At 43.7% G+C, this 24,848-nt stretch overlaps 1 long non-coding RNA gene across 1 annotated transcript in view; it reads left to right on the top strand.

Annotated features, from left to right (window-relative positions):
- The window catches only part of LOC135399029 (uncharacterized), a 150,761-nt gene extending 126,496 nt beyond the window's left edge, over window positions 1-24,265 (top strand). Inside the window, exons 4-5 of the long non-coding RNA XR_010424174.1 lie at window positions 23,799-23,882; window positions 24,123-24,265. This is a non-coding gene — a long non-coding RNA (uncharacterized LOC135399029). The remainder of the gene's footprint in view (window positions 1-23,798; window positions 23,883-24,122) is intronic.
- The last annotated feature ends 583 nt before the right edge of the window (window positions 24,266-24,848 follow it).

The following is a 24,848-nucleotide window of genomic DNA, read 5'->3' as shown; positions in this document are numbered from 1 at the left end:
CCTTTTATTCAGTATGTGTGTTTATTTCGAAAGGTTAAACGGTGCGAACGATCACGATAGTAGTTACAAAAGTAACTACTAGAAGTGAGTTACTTTTGCTACTGGTGGAGTTTGATGAGTATCTCTGAATAAGTGCATGCAATCATAAGTACGCTGTTTTGCGGCTGGGAAAGGCTACCGACCTCTAAAGTCTGCTCATTGGATCAAAAAATAAAATAAATAAACATTCCTCGACTTAAACGACAAGTTCTTGTACATAGTCCAGCCGTCGGCAGAAACGTCCGACACTGGCCAAACGAGTGGAGAAAGGGAGTGAAAGTAGTGAAAAATAATAATAGTAATAAACAGAAATAAAAATAATTTCGTTCGTAGTAGTCAATAGGTGCGTAGTGTTACGTGCAAAACTATTCGACCGCACGCTAAGGACTCGTTGTCCAAACCCAGAGGCGTCAGTGCTGTCTGGGTGTTTTCTTCTGCGAGTTCCCCAAGAAGTCGGCCCAGTACGAAAAATTTCCAGGAAACTATTGCCGAAATATTAGCAGGCAGATGCCCCTGCAAGGTAACGCCAGAACCGACCAAATAGAGTAAGTTGATATCTGTGGAGTAGAGGCTGACTCTCTGGAAGGATCTCTGCCACAGTAGCCACATTGTGTCCATTCTTTCATAGTAGTGGAAGTACCGCCGGCATCCACAAGCTGCACTAAAGTATCCGTGGCGCACGCACTCAATGCTAGTTTCTGCTGCTCTCGACTACGCTCAGAGGTCTCTTGCAGGCCATTACGTACATAGCGTAATGCAGTACAGATTTACTAGGACTAACAAAGATGTACGCTTTAAAGAGGGACTTAATTAGAGAACCATCACAGCTTCTAGTAACCTAGATTACAATTGAACCCCACTTTAATCTCGTCGCTTCCAAATTTAATCCCCCACACTGTACAATAGTCGATAAATTTCTCGTGCATTTCGTAGCGAAAGGACTAATGGTTGCAGAAACGCGTCTCGTCCCCAAAATGGCTAAAATTACTCATTTTTTCCTTGAAGTGTAATTGACATAACGAATATAAAACAGTAAAGCTTTCTATGCTTATTCTGCACGCTTTCATGTGACAGTCAACATTCCTTCAGATCCCTGAATAAATGTTGGCCGCTACATGGCAGCTTGCGCGAAATATCCGTAGGAATCTTTATTGCTTCATATTCTTTGCGCCTGTATACCATTAACGATGTGACTTCATGTTTGACATCTCTCTGCTGTTAAAAGTACGGGTCTAGACAAGACCAAGGAATGAAGGAAATCTAGATACGGCCACGAGATATCACTGTTCAGTTACCGATGAGTCAATTTTGGTGTGCGCTGAAAAGTCACGGTTCTTTTCGGTTATTATTCTATACCTGTGCACGGTGCTTCACTCACTTTACTCCCAGAGTGATCAATCAAACGCGAGGATGGATCGATTTCCACAGTGGGCTAACAAGCCGACGCTGTTCAAACAATGTGGCATAGCAGAGAGCGCCCGTCCACGTAACCGCGACCCTCGGTCCAGGGAACATCAGCGTACTGAAATATTCTGATCAAAATTGACTGCGAGGACACTAACGTTCAACAGGTTCAAGAGGGGATTGGGTACTTTCCTTTTTTTTTTTTTTTTTTGCAGCCCTGGTTAAAAAATTATCGAGACCGCATGACACAGCTTCTATGTTTTGAACCGGACGTTGTTAAACGTGACTGATAACACGATGGAACCCTTGGAAGTCGTTGGGGAAGTGTTAGCTTAGTTCAATTGGTAGAGACCTGTACCGGCAATCCAGAAGATATGGGTTCGAGTCCTAGAGCTGGGTAACCTTTTCAATGACTTCATTCTTTCAGTGATTGGTATAGTTTCAGTCGCGGTGTCGGTTTATTTTTAAATTGTTTATTTATTTGAAGGTGCGCAACAACGGAGATATCGTACTAAGGCCCGGTTTCACCAACGCTGATTAACTTGGAACCGAGATCAAGGGTTGCTAAAACTTGAAGTTGACACTCAACCCTTTTTTAAGAACGTTATAGTTGGTGACGTGATGAGTACTTCAGTGACAATAATTCCTTTAGTGGAGCAATATTAAGCGTTAAATTCAAGTTAAGGGACCGTTGATCTCGGTTCAAATGTTAATCGGCACTGGTGAAACCGGGCCTAAGTGATGTACTACACTCTAAGAAGAAAAAAGCAACAGCAAATTGGGGAGCAATTAGAGCTTCTAGTCTCGTACAGTGTAGTTACTCTTCGTTTTAGTCCCCCGAGACTAAAATTTACTCCTCATCTCTGGACAGGTCCAATATAAACACGTGTTTATAGGAATACATTAGTCTCGGATCGTAAGTTGTAAAGTATAACTGAACTGGGTAAACTGCTGAAGTGGTTTCTTGAAGCTGTAAAGTGTTCCCCTTTTACAGTTGGTGCGCATAAGAAAAAGGAATGTGTATCGTTCAGTGTCATCATTCAACTGGAATATGCCACAAGCGCTGGAGTCAGTCTATTAGGACCGTAGGATTTGGCGTTTGGCGCGATAGTTATCGCGAAAGCAGGGGGTTTCTTTTTTCTATTTTTTCCCCTTTTGGGTGGGGGGGGGGGTGCGTCTGTTTATGAGAGTAGTCGAATTTGTCGTGTGACGAATTCAACCTCTCCCTATTAACATCAACATCAACTGGAATGCGTATAAGCTCCTGATGCGAATCATGCTGGAGGCTTAGCACTTATCCCGTTTTACATTGCGCTGTCCTGTTGCGTACTTTCCCCTAAGAAGTATGTACCACATCTTCGATGCATAATATTCCCGAATATGGTATATAAATATATAAATCGTAGCTTCAAAATATGTAAGACGGCACCGGCTGAACCGCGCTCGTTTTCCTCAAAAACATTTTAGGAGAAATATGGCCACAGTTCCTTGTGAAGTCGCAAGGCACCGTCCTCCGAGCAGCAGGCCGTCAAGTCAGGCGGGCGAATAACTTGATAATAATAATAATAACATCACCAGCGCCACCACGTAAGGCGAACTCTCGAATCACATCACGTTATACGTTTTTTTCACATTTCTACGCGCAGTATTCAGTTTACGGCTTTGCTGTTTCATGTCACATCCAACGTCTCAGACCGAACACTGCCTACCTAAATCATGTGTAAGAAAGGCATAAAAAAGTAAGCGAACAGAAATAAGTAATGCAAATTATTTTTAGCATCGAAAACGTATCTAAAAATAGGATGTCCACCACACGAAGCAGGCAAAAAGTTCCCATATATATTTTTTTTTATACCGCAGGTGGCTGCTCGCGGTGATAAACTACGACCCAGAAGGAGAATAAAAGAAACTATCCCAACCCCTTTTATACGCCTTCGCCACACCTGCGAAACGCTGTAGTAGAACACCGCCGGCAGTGCCCCCATAAGAAGACATAAATCCTCCTAAATACCCGATAAGTGCTCAATGAATACTCACTTTCGTACGTCGTACACGGAAGTTGGCGTAGCGAAGTAGCGGCAAGATCTCATCCCCAAAACGCCAAGGCTTCGTCTTGAGAAGCGAGCGGCAGCGGTAAGTCTCCCGACGGAGCACCGGTACTTTAGCGGCGATGCATGCTCCATCCGCACCGGAGGGACACCTAGCAGACAAGGAAAGGTGACGGAATTAGGGAAGCGCTGCGGGAAAGAAGGTACGCGAGGAGGATAAGAGAGAGGGAACGGGAGGGAGACTCACGAAAGGCTCAAAGCGAGGAGGAGGAGGAGGAACGAGGGAAAGGGTAACACCTGGCGAGAAGTACCTGCGAGGCATTTCGGGGTCTCCACCTGAGGACTACGACTCGGGCAGAAAATAGGGAGGAGGGAGAAAAGCAAAGAATGGAGATGGGAAAAAGAGCAGGATAAAAAGGAGAAGAAGGAAGAAGGAGATGTCCACGTGAAGAAGCGAGGGAGAGAGGACTAAAGTGTGGGGGGGGGATGGAGAGAATGGAGGGGGAGCTTCTTTTGATTTTTGCGGCTGGCGTCGAAATCTTTTCTCTTGGACTCTGGCGGGAGGTTAGGAAAAACGGGGCATAAAATTGTCGATGTATATGTGTGCGTGTCCTGTGATGGTGACCAAGAGAGTGTGGGGGTGTGGAAGTAAAAAAGCTGCGGAGGGCGTTTACATACGCACACATGAAAAACACGTTTGTGCTCGACCGACTTCTGGTCATTCGCTAGTGGGGCATAATTCGATCGATTCGATGGGACGTGCGAGCACTCGGTCGTCGGGCTGGAGGTGACTGTGCTGGTGGCGCTGGAGCAACTAGAGATGGCTTCACGTGTAAAACTTCGAAAAGGCAACGGGCCAGGTGAAGGGTTGACGAGGAACTTCTTGCCTTTATTTATTTATTTGTTTATTTTTTGGAGGTGGGAGAAGGCACAGATGGATATAACTTATAAATCATACTTAATAAATAGATTATGATAATGTTGTTGACGGTGATATGTTGCCCGCAATGAAGGCTGACCTCTCTCTCATTGAGAACGCTGGAAATGGCTCATTACTAACAACATCCATCTAGTGGGAAGTGATAACTAGAGTTATGGTGATGAAGAAGAAGTTATAGGTTTCGTTACGTAGATCTCTGTACCGGAGGGCGGCAGTTTGCGGGTACATTCGACACGTTTGGTAAGCACGATGGCTATATTGTTGACTGTCGGCAAATACCAAAGACAGTACTATAAGCGAGCGAGTGAACACAGAATAAATAGCCCTTCACGTATTTATTGTGCAACTGAATTAAATGCAACATACGTTTGCAACGATGTACAGCCCTTCTTGAATCCATAGAAACCAAAGAAACATGAGTGTTCCCGTTATGTAACCAACCCCTCAAACGCTTTAAGACAAATGTCGGCGCAGTTCCCTGCGAAGTCGGCCCAGGACGTACGGTCCCCCCGAGCAACATGCCGCTCCACACCGGCAGGCAGATCGCTCGGAAACTGCACGCCACCACCATTAGAAATTTCAAATTACAAAGCATAAACGTACGAATACTGAACACGGAAACACGACTAATTTGTCTAACAGACACCCGTAAATGAAATCCCTGATAACAAGAATGTTACTGCTAACACTTGAAGAAAATGTGTGAAATATCTAAAAATGGTGACTATTTACGTTGCGTTTTCGTTTCTTTCGGTTTCGCCAAGTACTTTACCAATTCATCTACAAAACAGTTGCGCCGACATCAAATGATAACACTGTTCTTTTCAGAGCAGCCGCTTCGCGCATACCTTCGTGCCAACGCCAACTTACATGCCAACTTGAGCGTCAGGCATTTTTTCACTTCACTACTTCGGTTCTCATGTTTCTTGTTGTTGTTGTTGTTGTCTTTTTCACTTTTCATTTCTGCCCATGATGACAGATACCTCCCTCTCCCCCACAAGAGCCATCGCCACGGCAAGCAATATGTGCACGAAAAATTGCTAGTTCCGATTTGGCTATCGATCTTTCCAGTAGCATCGTTTTCATCCTCGCATTTCTTCTTTATTTTTCTTCTGTTTTCTTCCTCGTCGTCTTCATAACTTTTCGAGTAATGCTTCTTAACGTTCAATGCCATAAAATAAAGGTAACAATACCTCCGCCCCTTGCAATTAGTGTAATCGCCACAATTACGTGCCTCATACACGCACCGCGCGCAATGCTCCATGCACGCCGACTCTGAGGAGAGACCAGAGATAGAGAGAGAGAGAGAGAGAGAGAGAGATAGAAGGTGGAAAGAGACTCCCATGAGCACAACAAGCTACAGCCGTATCGAGAAGTGGAGAACTGGAGTGGCACGAAACCCTTTTGGGAAACATAAATAAAAAAAGAAAAGAAAAAAGAAACATACGTGCGGAAAACAACGCGTCAACACAAACAACCATCCTTTTCTTTTCCTCTCTTTCCATACGTCCATGAAGAATAAAATAATGACGTGCTGCTATACACATCCATGGACGACAGCGTATAAGAGAGAGAGAGAGAAAAAAAAAAGAAAGGGAAGAAGTGAGAGGTTCAAATTTTTCGACAGAAAAACCGGAGCGCACGAGGGAGCGAGAGAGTGTAATTTCTGTACATACCCAGGGGCCAAATTTGTCACGGGGGGTAGATTTTCGAATTTTTCTCGTTCGATTTTTGTTCTCGCGAGTGTACGGAGAAGAAGCGAGAAATGGGGTTGCGAAGGCCGCATGATGAGGAAGGGGTCGATATTTGGTCCGCCAAATTTATTCGGAGATCGAAGAGTCGTCGGTCGCTTAGCGCGCCGTTAAGATACGAGGGCGTATCTGCGTATTTGCTTAGAAGGCAGAGACGGCTTCTTAGGTAGTTACAGGGCGAATCCCGATGTTTCAATATTCGTCGTGTGCAGCGCCGGGAGAGGAGGCGTGTTGGCATCAGCGTTACGCTGATGCGTCGGTGGAAAGGGACCGCGAGGGAAAGGGCGATTAACGGGAAGGTTGTGCGTGGGCGTGAAAGGTGATTTTTCACGGAGAATATAGGGGGGAGGATGGAGCTAGGAAGAACGCGTGTGCGCGCTTTTTAATCGAAGCATTCCGTTACGCTAAGATGGTGTGGTTGACATGTTAAAGTATAGCGACGTTCACTTGGAGATTGGGTAACATGGTCGGTGTGGTTGACACGTGGTTGCATTATTACAGGTAGTACAGGTGACATTGTGTGTTTATGTTTGAGTTTTCACATGAGTAGATTTGGCGTTTTTTTTTTCTTCATGTTTCGTAACAGCTATAGTGCAAAACTCGAGAGCCTGGAACTTGGCGCTTGACTTATGTTGCGTGCATTTGATATATCAATATTCGTCGTAAATCTGGTTCGCATTTTTTTTATCTGCCTTTCTATTGAGGTTAATTTGGCTGAGGAGATTTTAGACAACCACACGTTTAACCTGTGCTTACAACATCCTACGTCTTAAAAATTGACACACCTCGGACAATTCTCTAACTAACCAACACGCAATGCAATTGAACATCAGCGCCTCCTGTGTGAAGATCATAAACATTTAAGATGATAGTGAAGAACAAATACCAATAATTACATTGTAACTACACATTATAATAGAAATACTTTAAGAGATTGGAAAGACGCGAATTAATATAAGTACAAAATAAATGAGACGCGTACAACAGAAGCAGTAGTCGGGGACAAGCAAGCTACAATGACCAAGAAAACTTTTAACTGTCTTGTCCTGACGCCACGACGTTGTCATAATTGTAAATTTCTCTTGTCGCCCTTTAAGCAGTTAGCTTAGTGCGCGGCTTAATTATTTTATATTTACAAGAAACTAAAGCGTATAGAAATACAGATAGTATAGCATATATAACATAACATGAATTTTTATTTTTAATTTACTATTTGCATATACTGCAGCGTCCACCTGAGGCTATGGCGAGAGTGATGAACAGAACTCAGGTTTAGGCAACTCTCGAACAAAGTCATCCATGCAATTCGACTCAGTGATACAGCGCCAGGGGAATTAAACTTAAACAGTCAGCTCTATAGAAGAAAGCGGCACAATGTTTAACCTATTATGTGATGATCTTAGTGAGGTAGTGCTAGATAAGTTTGGAGCCGATGTAAAACGAAGATGCAAATTCCCAGACACAACCGCGTGGAAGGTTTTTAAACGAATCGCTCGACGCCTAGTCTGAAGTGTTGTCAAGTAAAGGAACTAGGAAAGGAAAGAAACTAGGAGGGAAGAGGGGATCATACTTAGACAAAAAAAAAAAAAAAAAACGAGTAGCCTTGTTCTCTATACGGCCTCCAGCTTCATTATTATGTGCGATGTACGTAAGGGTCCCAAACTTCTGAGCGTGTATTCCAGAATTGGGCGTATTAACGTCTTGTAATCAAGCAATTTAGTCTCAACAGTAAATGACTTTAATGTTCTTTTTGAGTAATCTAGTTTTCTCAGGACCTCGGATGTTTTTTTTTAGCTCCGTGTGAGCGCCGCGAAGCAACTGTGGCTATATGAGCGTCGTATGACACACTCTTAGAAATGAACTTCACCGCATAGCACGCTCCTAGCCAACCATAATCTCGAATGATATCGTTATCTGCTCTGGGGGGCTTAATCGCTTCATCGTCGTTACGGTCGTTACAAGCTAACGAGTGGCGGGAAATTCAAAAAGGCGGGCGGGAAATTTAAAAAGGTGGGCACGTGATAAAACACGTGCACGGCGCTCTTTGCGCGATACGTGAAGGCCGTGGTACACGTCACGCGCAATGTGTCACGTGCGCACCTTTTTGAATTTCCCGCCACTCGTTAGCTTGTAACGACCGTAACGACAATGAAGTGATTAAGCCCCCTGATTTGTTGAAAACGGGAGGCGTACGCCTTTTATGTGGCAATTATGAACAGCATAAGTGTCACAAAAAAAGGCTTACGTCTCCCGTTTTCAACAAATCAGGGCAGACAACGATATCATTTGAGATGATGGTTGGCTAGGAGCGTGCCATGCGGTGAAGTTCATTTGTAAGAGTGCAGACATGGACAGATGGAGAGAGCACAGCAGGAATGAATGGGGGGACAGGGTGCTAGTATGCGTCCTGGGCCGACTTCATGGGGGAACTGTGCCGACATTCGTCTGGAAAGTCTTCGGAAAACCCAGGGAAAACCTCAGACGGCACAGCCGGTGGTAGGTTTCGAAGCCTCAGAACTCATCAATCAATTGTATCAAAGAAGTGTATCAATGTGGGCTTGATCCTTACGTCAGCTTTGAATTAAATATTACGCCCAAATAATTATAAGAATCAACTTGCGTTATTAGAGTGTCTCCGATTTTGTATTGAAATGCTAGAGGTGCGTGAAGTTGTGTAAATGTCACATAAACGCACTTTTCATTCTTTATGTACACGTCCCACGTCGGACACAAATCCACAATCCCTTGCAACGACTCTTTAAGAAGCAACAGATCCTCCATGCTTCTGACTTCGGTATAAACAATACAATCATCGGCATACAATCGAAGCCCAACTGTCAATCCCTCCACAACGCCATTAATAAATACGCCTGAGAATACATCAGTCTCTAATGACGTAGACAAGTGACCATCTCGTACAATATGTAGATAGATATAGATTGATAGATGTAGACTATATAGAATAACAAACTTGGAATAATAATAATGTTGCATTTACTTTTGTTTTTCGTAATTTCATTTGTTTGAATAAGACAGGGGCAGTTAGTCTTTGTTCATAAAACTGATAGCAGACGATGTACGACGACGACACTTTTTTTTTTCTTTATCACGTCACCATCACCATCACCACGACGACAGAGAACGATGCATCCACCATGCATCTGGTGTAGTCTGGTTCAGTCATGGTTAAGTTACTAAAAAGAGTACCTGAGCTACAGTGAATATTTTCGAAATGTAACTTGTTACAGTTACCACATTAGGTCTGTAACTTAATTATTTTACAGTTACATTTCAAAAAAGCTGATTAAATAGTGTAGCTCTCAAAAAATTGTTTTAGCACTTGTACTGTCCAAGCACAGTTATACCTTGTCATAAACAGAGGATTTCTTATGGTCACGCTAAGGCCATGGGAGTTAGTCTAAGGACATCGTGGCTCTGTATATAGATGAAAAGTTCGTGGTGGAGTACTTGAAGGGTATTTGGTACTTAAAACGGCAGGGTAGTTGAAGCTGAAGTCGACATAGTGATGCTAGAGACCTGAAGCGTGGAAAATATTGCAATACCTAGGTAACTTAGTTACATTTTACAGTTACTTTAACCAAAAGCGGTAACTAGTTACAGTTACATTTTACAGTTACTTTAACCGAAAGCTGTAGCTAGTTAGTTACAGTTTACAGTTACTTTAACCGAAAGCGGTAACTAGTTACAGTTACATTTTACAGTTACTTTAACCGAACGCTGTAGCTAGTTAGTTATATTTTACAGTTGCTTTAACCAAAAGCGGTACCTAGTTACAGTTACATTTTACAGTTACTTTAACCGAAAGCTGTAGCTAGTTAGTTACATTTTACACTTACTTTAACCGAAAGCGGTAACTAGTTACAGTTACATTTTACACTTACCTTAACCGAAAGCGGTAGCTAGTTACCGTTACAAGTTACTTTTGCACAAAAGGAACTAGTTACCTTTAACAACAGCTGGCGCTCAGACTTATCGTCCGACATTCCAGAGGGCTTTTTCGCTTCCCCGCATTAAGAGTCTTATAAAGGAGAAGCCACCCCTATACAAAGCATATTCCTCTCTTCTATTTCGCTATCGTAGTCAATCACAAATGCGTTACACTGCCTATAGAGCGGCTCTACCGGTGATTACACTGATGTGACAGATGACACCACTTGAAAAAAGAAATTACGCAAAGTGGGCGTCGCTTACGTGTTTGTTGACGGTTACAAGCCGAGTAGCTGTTAGAGTATGTGTAAATGATATGCGTTGGGGACTAAATAAACTGCTGTTGCGTTTTGTGTTGCGTACAGTGAGTACCACGTGTGCAAGTGGAGTAGCTGCAGGTGTATGGTGTGGGCTCTGGGGTTCAACTCCAGAAACCCTTTGTGACCTCAAGTGGCAAACACAGAACCCGGACTACCTTGGGGTACCACTACATGAAAGTGGAAACACAAACAGAATGTAGTCAGGAAGGGTCGACAATATGAAAAAGCATGCCTTCGCCTTGAGGCGCAAAGAATTTTCAATATTCCAAAGTGCATCAGTTTGTAATGTGCTTGTAGCAACGAAAATTGTTTATATTTCGCAAGTACTCCACCGCTCCCGTAAAATCGTCAAGCATGCCATCGGATGTTTGCCATTCACGATCTATAGTGTTCAACATTTGAAAGGATGCGTCGTGAAAACCTTTTCAGAAAAATCAAGGATGGGGATTTAGGTCTACAGCATATATTTGTTATTCACAGCCGTTAATTAAGCAGCTAATCACGAGACTCTGGTTTTATGGTCAGTCTGTGCACCGGCTTCTAAAAATAATAATAAAATAATTATTAATTATAAACATAAAGAATAACTGACTCCTAGACGCCGTGTCGAGAGCTGTCTCCTACCCTACATACCTGATATACGTATGTTTGCTTCCATGAACAAAGCTTGCTGTCGACAGGGTTTTATAAAGAGGTTGTAGACAGCTAGCATAAGGATTTTGAAAGTTAGGTTTACCCTAGACTACCTTTTTTCTGTTTCAAAGGAAACGTTGGCAGTCCATTTGATGGACTTTTTTTTTTTTTCCCGTGCCAATTTATAGAGAAATTCCATCTGGGTGACTTGGCGTTGACGTCTTGCAGATAGTTAAAAACATGTATTAATAATAATAATAATAATAATAATAATAATAATATTATTATTATTATTATTATTATTATTATAGTTTTATTAGCTTGTCCATAAACAGCGCGATGGCCTTCTAATATGGTACAATGGTTAGTACAAAACAGTGGAACATGAATTAGTAAAACATTGTACAATCAAAAACGTCAATGTCACAAATTTCATTATTATAAAGACGCTGCACACGGGCCAGAGGACTTAGTGAGCTCAATCTCGGAACATTAAAAACGCGGCACTGGCGGAAAGTTCTCATTGGTGCATGAAAACTGATTGATTCGATCAAACACTGGCTATCGAAAATGGCATGAACGCATTTGCACAAAAATATAATGTCTCGACTTTTGCGTCTCGCAACCAACGTTTCTAAATTGCAATGACTCAGTATTCTGTTATACTCATAAGAATATCGTCTTCCGAGGTATCTATCAAAGCAAATTCTGATAAATCGGCGTTGTACATTTTCTATGGTCGATGCCAAAACATTTCCAACACAATAGTATATAAAGCCGAATATGAAAACATTCTTTTTCGACCTCCATACATTAACGCTCCCTGTGAAAACATATGTCTATAAGGAAAAGCCATATATGTCACGTGGTCTGCCAACTGCAGGTTTCGTAGAGTCCCTGAAAGTGTTGACCACATTTTTCTTGATTGTACAGAAGCGCTATTTTTCTGGGATGACATACAGATTAAAGTGTTAAATAGACGCCTCTCTCTAAACCCACAAGCAATAAGATTTCTTCCCTTACATCTGGACGAAGAAGTTCGCCACGATATTATGATGTTGATAGCTATATGTATTGCCTGTGGAAGCTGCGTATGGCAGACAGAAGTAAGGAACCATTGGCGGCACCCATGTAGTATTCCAAAGTTGAAATAATAATGCAGCTGAAGTTGGGCTACATGCAACAGTTGCAAGCACCACATTGATTGGAGAGTTTGTGTGAAGCTCTGTCCTCTATGTAAATTATTACTGCGTGTGTGTAACTTGTGCAACCTGTGTATCGTGTACCCTATGTAGTTGGATGCTACAGTGTGCCGTCATCCATCATTCATTAGACTAGCCACGGAAGCAGGTTCACATTATGCGTTGGATTTCATTTTTCACTATGTAAATAGCGATCGGAATACGTATTTGTCATCCTGGTTGTATATTTGACCAATTATATTGACCTAACGTGTTCCTGTGTTGTAGATAATTAATTCAGAAAGCCGATTGCATGCCAAATATGTATAGTCAAATGCGTAAAGCGACAGCACTCTGTCTGACTGTCGGCCGGTATACCACATGCACGTTTGCACAGACGTTACTACGGCCATGCACGTGCTCATAGAAGCGAACGACGCCCAGTTGTGCTGCTGGTCGACGACGAGGTACAAAAACAGCCAAGGCACACAGGCACGCAGGGGCTCATGGGAACTTCCAGCGCCTTAGAGCGTTACGAGACAGCCAAAGGCGGAGGTAGAAGAAGAACAACAACATTTCCGGTGTGCGCAGCAGCGGCGTCAGCCGGGGCAAGGCAGACAACCGGAGCTGTGTTGCTCGAAGTTCCCATGCTGCTTTGCGCGGCGCGCTTGGGGGCGCGCGCATCTTTTTAAAATCGTCTACTGCGCCACACAGCTCGCGTGGCCGAGTGGTTAACGTGCTGGCCATGTCACGTCGAGACTGGGAGGTACTCGGGTTCGAATTTCGGTGCCGGCTGCGCTGTCTGGGTTTTTTCCTGGGTTTTCCTCAGACGCTGTCGGGCGTATGTCGGCACAGTTCCCTGAGAAGTCGGCCCGGGATGCACATTGAGCCAGAGCGTTTGTTATTTCATTAGCACCACCACCAGCAGCAGCGTGCCACGCACCCGATTGCGGCAGGCGGCGCTACACGAGTTGCGCTATCTGCCGCACAGAAAATGAAACGCACGAGTCAAGAGGAGGAAGAAGAAGAAAGGAGAGAAAGGAGAAAACGAGGAGGTGGATGAAGAAGAAGCAACAACACAGAAGAAGGAAAAGAAGTGGGCGTGTTTATCGCAAAAAGCAGCCTCAATGACGCAGAATGATTGTCCCTAAAAACGCAGAAAAGTACCTACCCATGTCAAAAACACAATCTAAAAGTGGACAAAGATGCTCATCACCCGGGCAATCAACTAGAGCGTCTGCTAGAGCGGATTCGGATTTGAGAAAGAAACGCATTAGTACAATAAAGAAAAGATGTCAGTGTTAGCGTGAGAAGAAAAAGAAGAACAAAAAAACTCATACACACTAGGGTAGCGCCCAAAGAGCCAGGATTTCTCGTTGTGCATCAACAAACGAGCCTATGATATTGAGACACATTGTCATCGGATAGGCTTTTGTATGGCAGCGGGGCGCAAACACAAATACTCAACGAGTACAGGAACGTTTGGAAAACAAACAGGGCTTTGTAATGTTTGCTCTCGGTGATGAAGTACGGTAACCGGCTTCTTCCTTTTACGCACTGTTTGAGCGCAGTTCTTTTCATTTGTACTTGTATCTGTCCGTAATGCGCTTGCAGCAGACAGGGGCCATACGTAAATGACAATGTTGCAGGAACGGCTTCCCTGACCTGCTGCCGTGGCATTATTCGTGGAAGTTGGAGTTCGCAGAGAGTGGCAACCATGCTTTGAGGTGAGGTTGAAGAGGTGTAGATTTAACTGAAATACACGTAGAGCTAGGTCATTTTGTGCTTGCTATCCCTAAGATTCAGGTGCAAGAAACCACGTGCACGTAACCCTGAGATGCTGGTGAAATGGCTCGCCGTTGTCGGCCTCACAGAGGTGGGCAAAGTCCACAAATAACGTCGTTAGTATAGGAAGGTGCGTCCTGGGCCGACTTCTAAGGGAACTGTTCATTGCTTTATCTCGTGATCACTCCGAGATTGCCCGTGTTGCATTTGATAGAAGCAACATTGCGCGTGCTTATGGCGTAACGCGTTTCAAGTACAGGTTGGGACAAAAGTTTACGGAACACGCGAGCGGCGCACTTTTTCTTCGGTGCGACACCGTAGCGGCTGGCGGGAGCGGATAAGTTCACTGTTTCGGAGGGGGTGGAACAGTGCGCTGTTAGCGACACACAGCGGTAGATTCCACTTCCCAGGCACACCGAGGCGACACCGGAACTACAGCTGTGTGTCGCTAACAGCGCACCGTCTCCCCCCCCCCCCCTCCCTCCGAAACAGTGAACTCACCCGCTTCCGCCAGCAGCTAGGGTGTCGCACTGAAGAAAACGCACGCCGCTGAGTGTTCCGTGAACTTTTGTCCCAGCCTGTACATAGCAGTAACATGTGCGACCAACCGCGAAATTAAAGTGTACTATTCCAGCATAATTTTCTAAATGTCGAAGCTTGCTAGAAATTTTCTCGTGTTCTTAAACTTGGTGACTTTATGGATTGGCGAAAATTATGGGCCTGCGAATATTAAGGATTCTGCAGAGCACAGATACACACAGTCTACAGAGAACAGATTATTAGATTATTGTATTAGTTACAAGCAAAGTGTAACCTGAACAGTTACTTGTGTACTTAGATAATTATGTTAAATAAAATATTCTGAACAGAACAGATTCTTCATCCTCATCAACACACTCAAGCCAACCGGAGGGGGGGAAAAAACGTATCGAAGGTAGCATTTCACACGGATTCTTTCAGAGCACAGTTTTACACGCGATGATGCTTCCTCCAGAGATCTAATTATTTTCGCCTCCTTCGTAGCCACATTCATTGCACGTTTCTATCTTTTCTTTTACGCAACGTGCACACACCGGTTTTGGGTCAAACACGCATCGGTACGCAAATTCGACATGCACGCACACCAGTATCAGGGACGCCTGACACGCGACTTCCACGGCTATCTCTCTCACGGCTACAAATTTTAACGCACACGCCATGTTTCCATAAGTCGACACATGGGGGCGCAACAGGTGGTCCTCGGGCGTAGCACGTCACCATTATCCGCTACCACAGTTGCCAGCGGTCTCGCGTTCGTGACTGAATACCATTAGCTCACTAACTTCGCGCGCGAAGGAGCACGTGCTTGTATTCCACGCTTGTAAGTAAAGTCCGCGGGGTGTGTGTTAGTCAGTCTGCTCTGTTCTCAAGGTGCAAAATGCTACGGCGATACAAGTTAGTTATTCGGTGGAGAATATGAAATGAGATTTCTGCGTGTTACGGAGGGTACGGTGGTGTAGAATTAGGAAGAATATGGAAGGGTACGTGGAATGGGGGGCTACAGGCACCTCGTGTTGAAGCTTTTCTGTACGCTGGTGAATGCGCGAAATGGTCTCCTCACGGTGTCGTCCTTCGTCGCCTTTTGGCTGTTCTTATGACGATTAAATAGTTCGTATAAGTGGCAGGAATGCAGTATAAAACACGGACAACACGTTGACCGCATATACAAAGACTGCATTAATTTAATTAGTCAATTTACGTGTAAACCAGTGGCATATGGCCGAGCGGATTAAGGCGTCCCGTTCGTTGTTGATAGCCAAGATCGGGCTGAAGACTCGGAGGTGGTGGGTTCGAATCCTACAACCGGCTGTTATGTCTGAGGTTTTCCCTGGGTTTTCCGAAGACTTTCCAGACGAATGTCGGCACCGTTCCCCCTGTAGTTGGCCCAGGACGCATACTAATCCCCCCTGTCCCCCAATCCTCCCTGCTGTCCTCTCTCCATCTGTCCACATCTGTACGCCGCTCATAGCCACAGTTGCCTCGCGGCGCTAGCACAAAAAAAAAAAAACAACAACATATACGTGTAAGTCTACACCCAGTCATTGTGCATTAATATGACGTTTTCGAGAGTGTAAAATCAGTTTGGCGCGTCATGCGATTCTGTCTGTAAGGCAGTTATGCACAACTTAAGAAACGGTGGCATGGAAAATTTCTCAATACTCTTTCTGGTCAGGAAACACCGGCGAAAAGTTCGCTTAGGGCGCCCCAACGACGCGTGGCGGCGCATCGGTCGTTCGGGGGGGAGACTTTCGTGTTCGCCGCTGCCTGCGCGTATGGCATGCACAGTGTTTCTGCGGGTGTTTGGAAGTGAGAACTTTTTCTTTTTTTGGTGCTTGCGTTTTGCGTGCGTAAACAGAGTTTTTTTTTTTTAAATATATCCTTGAAGTTTACTGCAATCTTTGCACTCTGTTCGTGTGTAAGAATGATCTACACAGATCAAGGGGACTGATAGGAGCGCGCAGCATTTCGTGATGACTATATTCTTCATGGGAGGGGAGCCTTAACTTGACGAGAAGTGAATGAAGTGAGTGAGTGCATTTTTTCTTTGTCTACAAAACAGCGGTGACTTGGAATACGGGAATAAGCACAAAACATTCGCTAATAGCCTTATTGGAGGTGTATCGTCGATGAGGGTGATTTGTGGAGCATCAAACACTATGAGAACCGTAAAATTTTCAAATGATACATCTTTTTTACATGATGTCAATACAATAACATTTCTTAGGGTACAACATGCGGGGAAAGATGTAATGCCAAGCCGGCTTGGTAAACTTAGTTAGCTATTACCCGTTTACATACTCGTTTTTGCTGAATCGGAAGCGGTGAGCGGGAGGGGTGATGTTTTCTCTTTTTACCTATTCATTTTTCTTTTTCCTTTCTCATCTGCAATGCGTGAAAAGTTTCCGCAGCCCATAAACTACAGACACTCGAGCTCATTCATACACGTGTATTGTGCTAAAAAATATTGTTTCCTTGTCTTCATCATTACTTTCAAGCGAAAGGCTGACTCAAGCAATTTTCTGCATTTGCCCTTACTTATATCTTTCCAGTTGTTATACTTATTTGTCACCAGATAGCGCAACGTTGTTCTCGTAAATGTAGTTTTTGGCCAATCCTAAATTTTCCTTCCGAGCTATGAGAACAGTGGCCCCTTCCAAATAAAACTTCATTCTGTAGCAGCACACGCCACTACAATTTCATCATTTTAAATGGTTTGTTCATTGGAACGTCCTGGAACTGATCTGACTGATAAGCCGAGGCCATGTCCTACACGATGAATTTGGCACCTGAATCTCGTCAGCCAATTTCTACAGGGTGTCGCAGGAAACGTGTCATTGAATTATAATTTAAAAAAAAAAACTACGCCACCTAGAATCATGCGGTCAACAGCAATTGCTCTTAGGTTTTTGCCACCTCCTGATGTGCATACCATGCAACCTAAGTTTAATTACGTAAATTTTTGCGAAGTGAACTCGGAAATTTGCCAGTAAAGGTCACTTTTTTTGCCCCACCAACGTGAAAAGCGTGCCGAATTTACTCAAATTCATGATCATTGACAGTGATATTCAGGATCTATCCTATCGGGAAAAATAGCCGAACATCGTGCTTCTCGGAGCACTTGAATATAACGTGCGAGGACTTTTTTGAGCGCAATCGCTGTCGGTCCGACGAAAGGAGGTTGGAAACCCCGCCCACAGAGTGATAGTATCGAAAAAGTGGCGGTTCCTGAAATTGGGAGAGGGAAGGTATGGTCCCAGCCGAAGCCGGACTCGATCAGAGTCACTAAATAGGGGGCAGAGTAGCGACACTGAGCCACGCCGGCGAGCGAGTCCGCCATCTTGCGTCCGGCGCAGCTGCGTCGCTTAGCAACGGGACGCAATCTCCCACTTCTCCGCCGGAGAACAGCGCGCAATCGAGCCAGCTCGCAACCGAGGAAACCGGTTCTGTGTGGCGGGGACCCAACATGGACGGCGCGTTCTTGGAAGGAGAAACCACGTGACACGACTGGTCCAATCGCTTACACTGAAAGGCGGCTCCTGCACGGAAAAGGAATGCGATGCTCTGTGCCCCTATTTAGTGACTCTAGACGCGATAAGCTATGTCTGTGCTATATCTTTCTACCATGCCGGTGTGGGCTGGGTTTCCAACCTCCTTTCGTCGGACTGACAATTGATCACGCTGAAAAATTCGTCGCGCGCGCTCATCCTCTGGTAGCCCCGTAGAGCATGATTTTAGACTATTTTTTCCGATACGATAGCTCCTCAATATTCCTGTCAATTATCATTAATTTGAGGAAATTCAGCACGCTCTTCACATTGGTGGGGTAAAAGAGTGACATTTACTTGGCAAATTTCCGAGTTCAGTTCGCAAAAATTTACATAATTAAACTTAGGTTACATGACATGCACATCAGGAGGTGGCAAAAACCTACTAAGAACAAATGCTCTTGACCACATGATTCTATGTGGCGTAGTTTTTTTTATTAAAAGTCAATTACATGTTTTCCAGGACACCCTGTATAGAAGACGTAGGAAGCATCCAAAATTTAGAGATTTATTACGAGCTTCCTGAAAGCTCGTAATAAATCTCTAAATTTTGGATGCTTCCTACGTCTTCCATTCTCAAGCACACCTTTGTGACTTCGACATTCTTCATTGTTTTCTTCGTCTACACCCTGTATAGTTGGGAAGCGCTATTAGGGCCACACTTCAGTAAGCGGAAATTATATCCTGTTTATTTAGTAACGCGGCTTGAATCATGTTGGAATCTCATTCCTCATTACAACTGGCTGGCCAGTCATTCCATTAACTTGCAAAAATAGTAGGAATACTTGAAGTGTTCTTCAGAAAGATTATCATGGGATGATCATGTGCATCATCTTTAAAGGGAACGCGTTAGAGCCATTGCTACCTTAAGTAGATACATCTCTTCCCAAGGTGTGTAAGGATGTCTATCACAATACGTTAATAATATAATATAGATCAGTTATTGTCAACCTTGTGTGTGGCACCGCGCCACATTGAAAAACAACATAAGTCTATTTCTTCACCGAAAACAATCGAGTCATGCGATTTATAGCAGGTGTATCCCCCGTCTCTCATATCGCCAGAGTACGACTTCCAGATGATTACAATGCAGGATTTCTATAAATACTTCATCTGAAGTCTTATCTGTTTGCTCTGAAATAGAATCACCTCGTAATTTTATCTCTGCTCAGATTGCAACAAAGCTCGTGCTACCAGGAAAACAAGAAAATCACGCGTTTGGGAGGTTTCGCCCTCACGCAATAACTACGGAAAGCGTCATTACTTCATAACGCATCACTAGTTTGTGTGATTGTGCAACAAAATGAATTAACATGTTTCTCGACCTCCATTGAGAGATGTGAGTGAGAACAAAATCAAAATTTTCCGTGTCAGAAAAACACAACAACGAAAGTTGCAGTCTACGCGGAAAATCGTTCACTGAACTGAACTGAACGGAACGGAAATGTGCAGGCTCAACTCTTGAACCTATTCGATAGTTATTTCTGCTATGAACCCGAGATGAACTTTAAAAAGTAGCTGTTCAAATCTCCGCTAAACACAGGCAGCGCTATGGAAATGTCGTCTGCTCCACGAGGGTGTCTCCCCCCGAACGACGCGATCGCACCAGGCGGAAGCAATTGTCCCTAAGTGTCTATTGTATTCGAGCGGAGTTTTCGGACCAGAAGGAGTATGGAGGGACCGTGATAGGGGTAACAACACACAATTAATTGTTTAAAGGTAAAAAAAAAAATATCGTATCCCCAGAGGTAGCAATGCCACTAATTGCAATGGTAATTGTTTCACAAGAGTCGTTAACCCGACACGTTATGCGATATGGGTAGGAATCCCTCGAGCACAGCTCAGGCTGCTCAAGTATAATCTTGGATGCCCGTGAATTGACTGTCGCGTGAAATATAAATCCTCCTCTGATGCAGTGAATCACGCGGTACAAGCATAGCTGCGACGTACAAGATTTCGCGCTGGGCTTGAAAACTCGGCTTTTACGCAAGAAAAACTCCCCATGCGGGCCGGCCCTTAATCGCAAAATGTGATTTTATAGCGCATAACGCTATATTGTGTAATATAAAAATGATTAGTAAGTATTGTCATGTATATGTGCTATCGCCGGCATAAGCGGGAAAAGGCAAAAGATCTCATCTTTCGAAACTGACCCAGAGGCGTAGTTCCCTCTGAAGAAGAAACCTTAACATAGTCTCCCCTTCAGCGTTCGGGCTCTGTTTGTTGAACCCAAGTAATCATACGACTTTCCTCTCGTTTTTTTTTCTTCCCTTTTCATATGCATTTGCTCTGGGGGTGTCCCCGAGGCAAACTGTGACCATCTGCTAAATTACTTCACCTAACCTGCAACCGATCGTAACGGCGCTGGCAAAAGCAATTTCAGGAAGTAATCGAAGTCGCACTGACTTTTCTTTTCTTTTTCTTTTTTTTTTTTGTAAATCAGATTAGACTCAGTTCAAATACGTTCTCACCACGTCACACAGAAAAAGACAGTCGTCCGGTGAAGACAATATGAGTGAAAATCAACATCTAATAAGATACCTCCCATTGCAATGTGTGCATTGCAGGCGCTGTAGTCGAAAGTGTCGAAGTACACGGCACACCAGACAACAGGGGTAGGACATGAGAAAACGCCACTCTCACCTGTTCAATTTGAAGACCTCACAAAAAGCAAGAAAGGGGATGAACAAAGATTTTCAGAAGAGGGGGCCTTCAACGCACTGCGTTTACATGTCCATGTATTTTCAAAATTAACGCGACAACAGTAACATTAACATTAGTGACATCAACATATTGGAACTTCCAACCCGATCTCACCTCCGATTGTGCCTTCGTGTTGTTACTGAAAGCATCTTCTTGAAATACTTTGTGGACCAGGGAACAATCGGACGCTTTTGGTCGAACATTCACGAACCTCGAATTTGGCACTGCCGTCTACGCCTATACAAGTTACGCGTTAGCAGTTGTTCCCCGAACCGTTTGCCTGAGTGTCCTTCAAAACCGCTTCCAAACCCCGCACCGTAATTCGGAAACAAATATGCACCCCTTTCCTAATACTTCTGCAACCGTCGCCCGGAATATTCTCGACACGCCAAAGGCCTACGCGTGATTTCATATTTGAACACCCGAGGCGCCGCCGGGATTGTGCTATAAAATGGAAATATTCGTCTTCATATAAAGAAAACGACAAAAAAATAAAATAGAAGGTAAGGAAAGAAAACTGCAGTAGCCAACCGAACTCTAGAAAAGAAAAGAGAAAAGAAGAAGAAGGAAGAAGAAAAGGTCAAAGGGGGAAAACTGTAAAGCGGGACGACTGACAAGACAGATATTGGAGGCGTTCCCGACGTCACCTGGATTGTGCATCCTCCGCGAGAGGTCGCTGCCTAAATGTAAGCATTTTTTTTTTTTTTTTGCGTCGGCGGTTTTGCGTAAACACATATTGATATTGCGAAGCATGATGGCTGGCAGATTCTCTTGCCGCAGCAGAGGCGGAACGAAGCGATTTTCAGTTCTGGGATGAGGTTCTTCCTGAAGATATGGGCCGAAAGTTGAACTTTGTGGGAGTGGGCTAAAGTAGTTTTTTTTTTCTTTTTCTTCTTCATTTATTTCTTTTCCTGTGTTCTGTGAAGGATTCTAGCGGTCGACGCCTCGAGGCAATGTTTGGCGTAATGCGACGGAAAGTTGTGCATAAACAAGGGCATAACATTGCTGTGCGACAGCGGTGATCATACGGAGTATGCGAACCGCGGTATATCAAACGCGTCGTCAGTAAATATTCGAAAATATACAATAAAAGCTTCCGAGATACTCTGGCACTTGTATTTTATCACGCACTGATACAGAACCTTAAAATCGTGCATGTTTTGTTTTGAATATCTTTATCGTGTATTTGCTATCGCGCCCCCTTCCCAAGTAATGCCCTCGAGTTTTAATAAATGAAACGAAGGATAATGAACTGCGCTACTGGTATTGATTTTAATGTCACATCTAACAGTCTAATTTTTAACCTTTTTTCAATTTGATATTGATTTTTGTTTTAATTCTCGGCATCACGTGCGAACGCACACTCATACACCCAGACATGCTTTAAAGATGGGGAAAATGAAGGGACACGCAGGTCACCTGTGACAGGCAGAGGTGGGCACCCTCACGAGGGCGTGCGAGGGTGAGAGTTTCCTCACCCTCACCTCACCCTCACCTCACGATATTTGAGGTGAGGTGAGGGCCAATTTTTCTGGTGATGTTTGAGGTGAGGTGAGGAAAATTTTCAAAAAAAATTTGAGGTGAGGTGAGGAGAATCTTTTAAAACATTTTTGAGCTGAGGTGAGGTGAGGAAAACCATGGGAAAATTTTTTGAGGTGAGGCGAGGAAAAATTTATGAGCGCGCACTTTATGAAAACCTTTCCTGCGCGTACACGGGATATCTTTCCTTCTTTCCGCAGCTTCTGTCTCTCATCTGGGCGGGGACAGCCCTCCTCTCTCGGCGCTGATCTGACGCCCTTTGCGCGTCATTCGCATACCCGCAACTGAACCTCAATTTCCGCGCAACTTTTACGGGTATAACAATCGTTCCACGAAGCGTTTTTTATGATTGACTAGGCCAAATCCTCCAGCAAGGAGAAAAAAAAAACGTTACATTGACTAAGCAATTTCATGAGTTCAATTTCGAAAATGTATTTCAATAGCAAATTGATGAAACTATTTGTATTTGGTGGCAAGCTAAATGTCCAGAAGAAATTTGTTTACCCCATATTTTTCCGTTAAGCCGTTTTCTTATAATGGTCAAATGACACATTTCGTGCCGCACCCTGTATGCACCCACGCTTGAGATATACGTATGCATTTACATTGGCAGTCACTCAAAGCCAACGCGCATCGAATACACAATCTTCACATCGAATACACAAATAGCTTTAAAAAATTGAGGTGAGGTGATGAAAAATGAAAATTTGAAAATTTCGAAACAAATTTTTGAGGTGAGGTGAGGAAAATTTATAAAAACATTTGAGGTGAGGGGAGGTGAGAAAAATTTTTCAGAACATTTTTGAGGTGAAGTAAAGTGAGGACAATTTTTCAATAAAAAGTTGAGGTGAGGTGACGAAAAATTTTCACAATTTTTTTGAGGTGAGGTGAGGAAAATTTTTCTCCCAGAAAACTGAGGTGAGGGCGAGGCAAGTGAGGACAAACGCCCACCTCTGGTGACAGGTGACCTGCGTGTCCCTTCAGACAGTTGGTGCTTATTATGCAGCGGTGCAGACCCAGAGGTGCAAGGGTGCAGACCCTTCTTCAGTTGGTGCTTATTATGTTGGTGCTTAATATTGACTTCATAATACACTCAGAGCGAATTATTGCGTGTAACAGCCGACGTTCATAACGGAATGCTCTACTATATATTCTTCAGGCTGCTTGTGCGAGAAAATTCATTGCATATGTTCAACAGATTCTGCCGTTGTATCCGGACAAGCCAACATGATCACCCGGTTATAACGATGCTGTGGACATTTTTTGGATTCTCTTAAGATACTTTTACTTACGTCCATCGCGAAGGACGTGCAACCTAGAGAAAACATAGTACAGAAACAAAGAAGTAAACATGGAATAGAAGAGGTAAACAGAAAATGATAACTTCCTTCGCTCTAACATCAATCAATATTGTTATTGCAGTTCGGAAAACAGAAGACTTGGAAGAACAGCGCCGACAGGAATGAGTAGCACCTGGAAGAGTAGACACCTGCCAATCAAATGCAGGTTAGTTAATGCGCTCATATTTCCAATGGTTATGTAGGGCTCCTGGAGTTGAAAGAAGACAGACAAATGCCAGCCACCGCGTGGTGTTCGAAATGCCTGCTACGGCATTCCATGAACAGTCAAAATCACCAAGACCGAGTAAAACCAGAAATATCGTTGAAAGCCGATGTCATCAGAAAAAAGCTGTCATACTGTAGTTATGTTGTGCGTATTGACTCACCCCAAAAATGAATCATGCAGGGAATAATCTATGAAGAAAGAAGAAGTGACCGCCCAAGGGCTCGCTATCTTGACACCATCGAAAACGATATTTTAGTGACTATGGCGGAATTGAAAGGAGCTGCACGAGACAGGAAGGCATACAGCAATGATCTAAATAGTGACCAAAATCGAACACAACCGAACGGATAAAATATTTAGGATGATTCAATTACGGACGTGTAAAAAGCGAATGAACGCCTTTTCTTCTCCTTTTCTTCTGTATCTCTCGTTTAGTCTGAATAATGTTACGATATCATTCCTGTAAATACTTTTATTGTTGTTTGAGTGGACTGATTACCTTGAGGGTATACTTTGAAACTGGACAGGCGTCACAAATTAGGTGCTCGAGAGACACTCAACAGACTAGAGAATTGTTTAATCACTCTATTTCTTTGTTCTTTATTGAATACTATTGATCATTAGTTCAGCGTTACACATCGGAGGTAGTGACGAAACACTCGATAAAATGTCGTTTGTGTAACATAGTTGTATGCAACCTGTCTTTCTTTTTAACTAAACTCGTTTAGTGTATTGTACAACGACAGATATCACAGCCCGGTTAGAGCGATGAATGTACAACGAACAGTTCTCGTTTCCTTCCCCATGGATACAGTTTCTAAGAAGCGAACGACAATCCGGGGAATAATGCAAAAATATCAGAGTACGAAATTAACGAAATTAACTACTAAATTCCAGCACGTTCCA

Source organism: Ornithodoros turicata, chromosome 6 (genome assembly GCF_037126465.1).
Source record: "Ornithodoros turicata isolate Travis chromosome 6, ASM3712646v1, whole genome shotgun sequence".
Taxonomy (NCBI): Eukaryota; Metazoa; Arthropoda; class Arachnida; order Ixodida; family Argasidae; genus Ornithodoros; species Ornithodoros turicata.
This window is presented reverse-complemented; position numbering and strand designations above follow the sequence as displayed.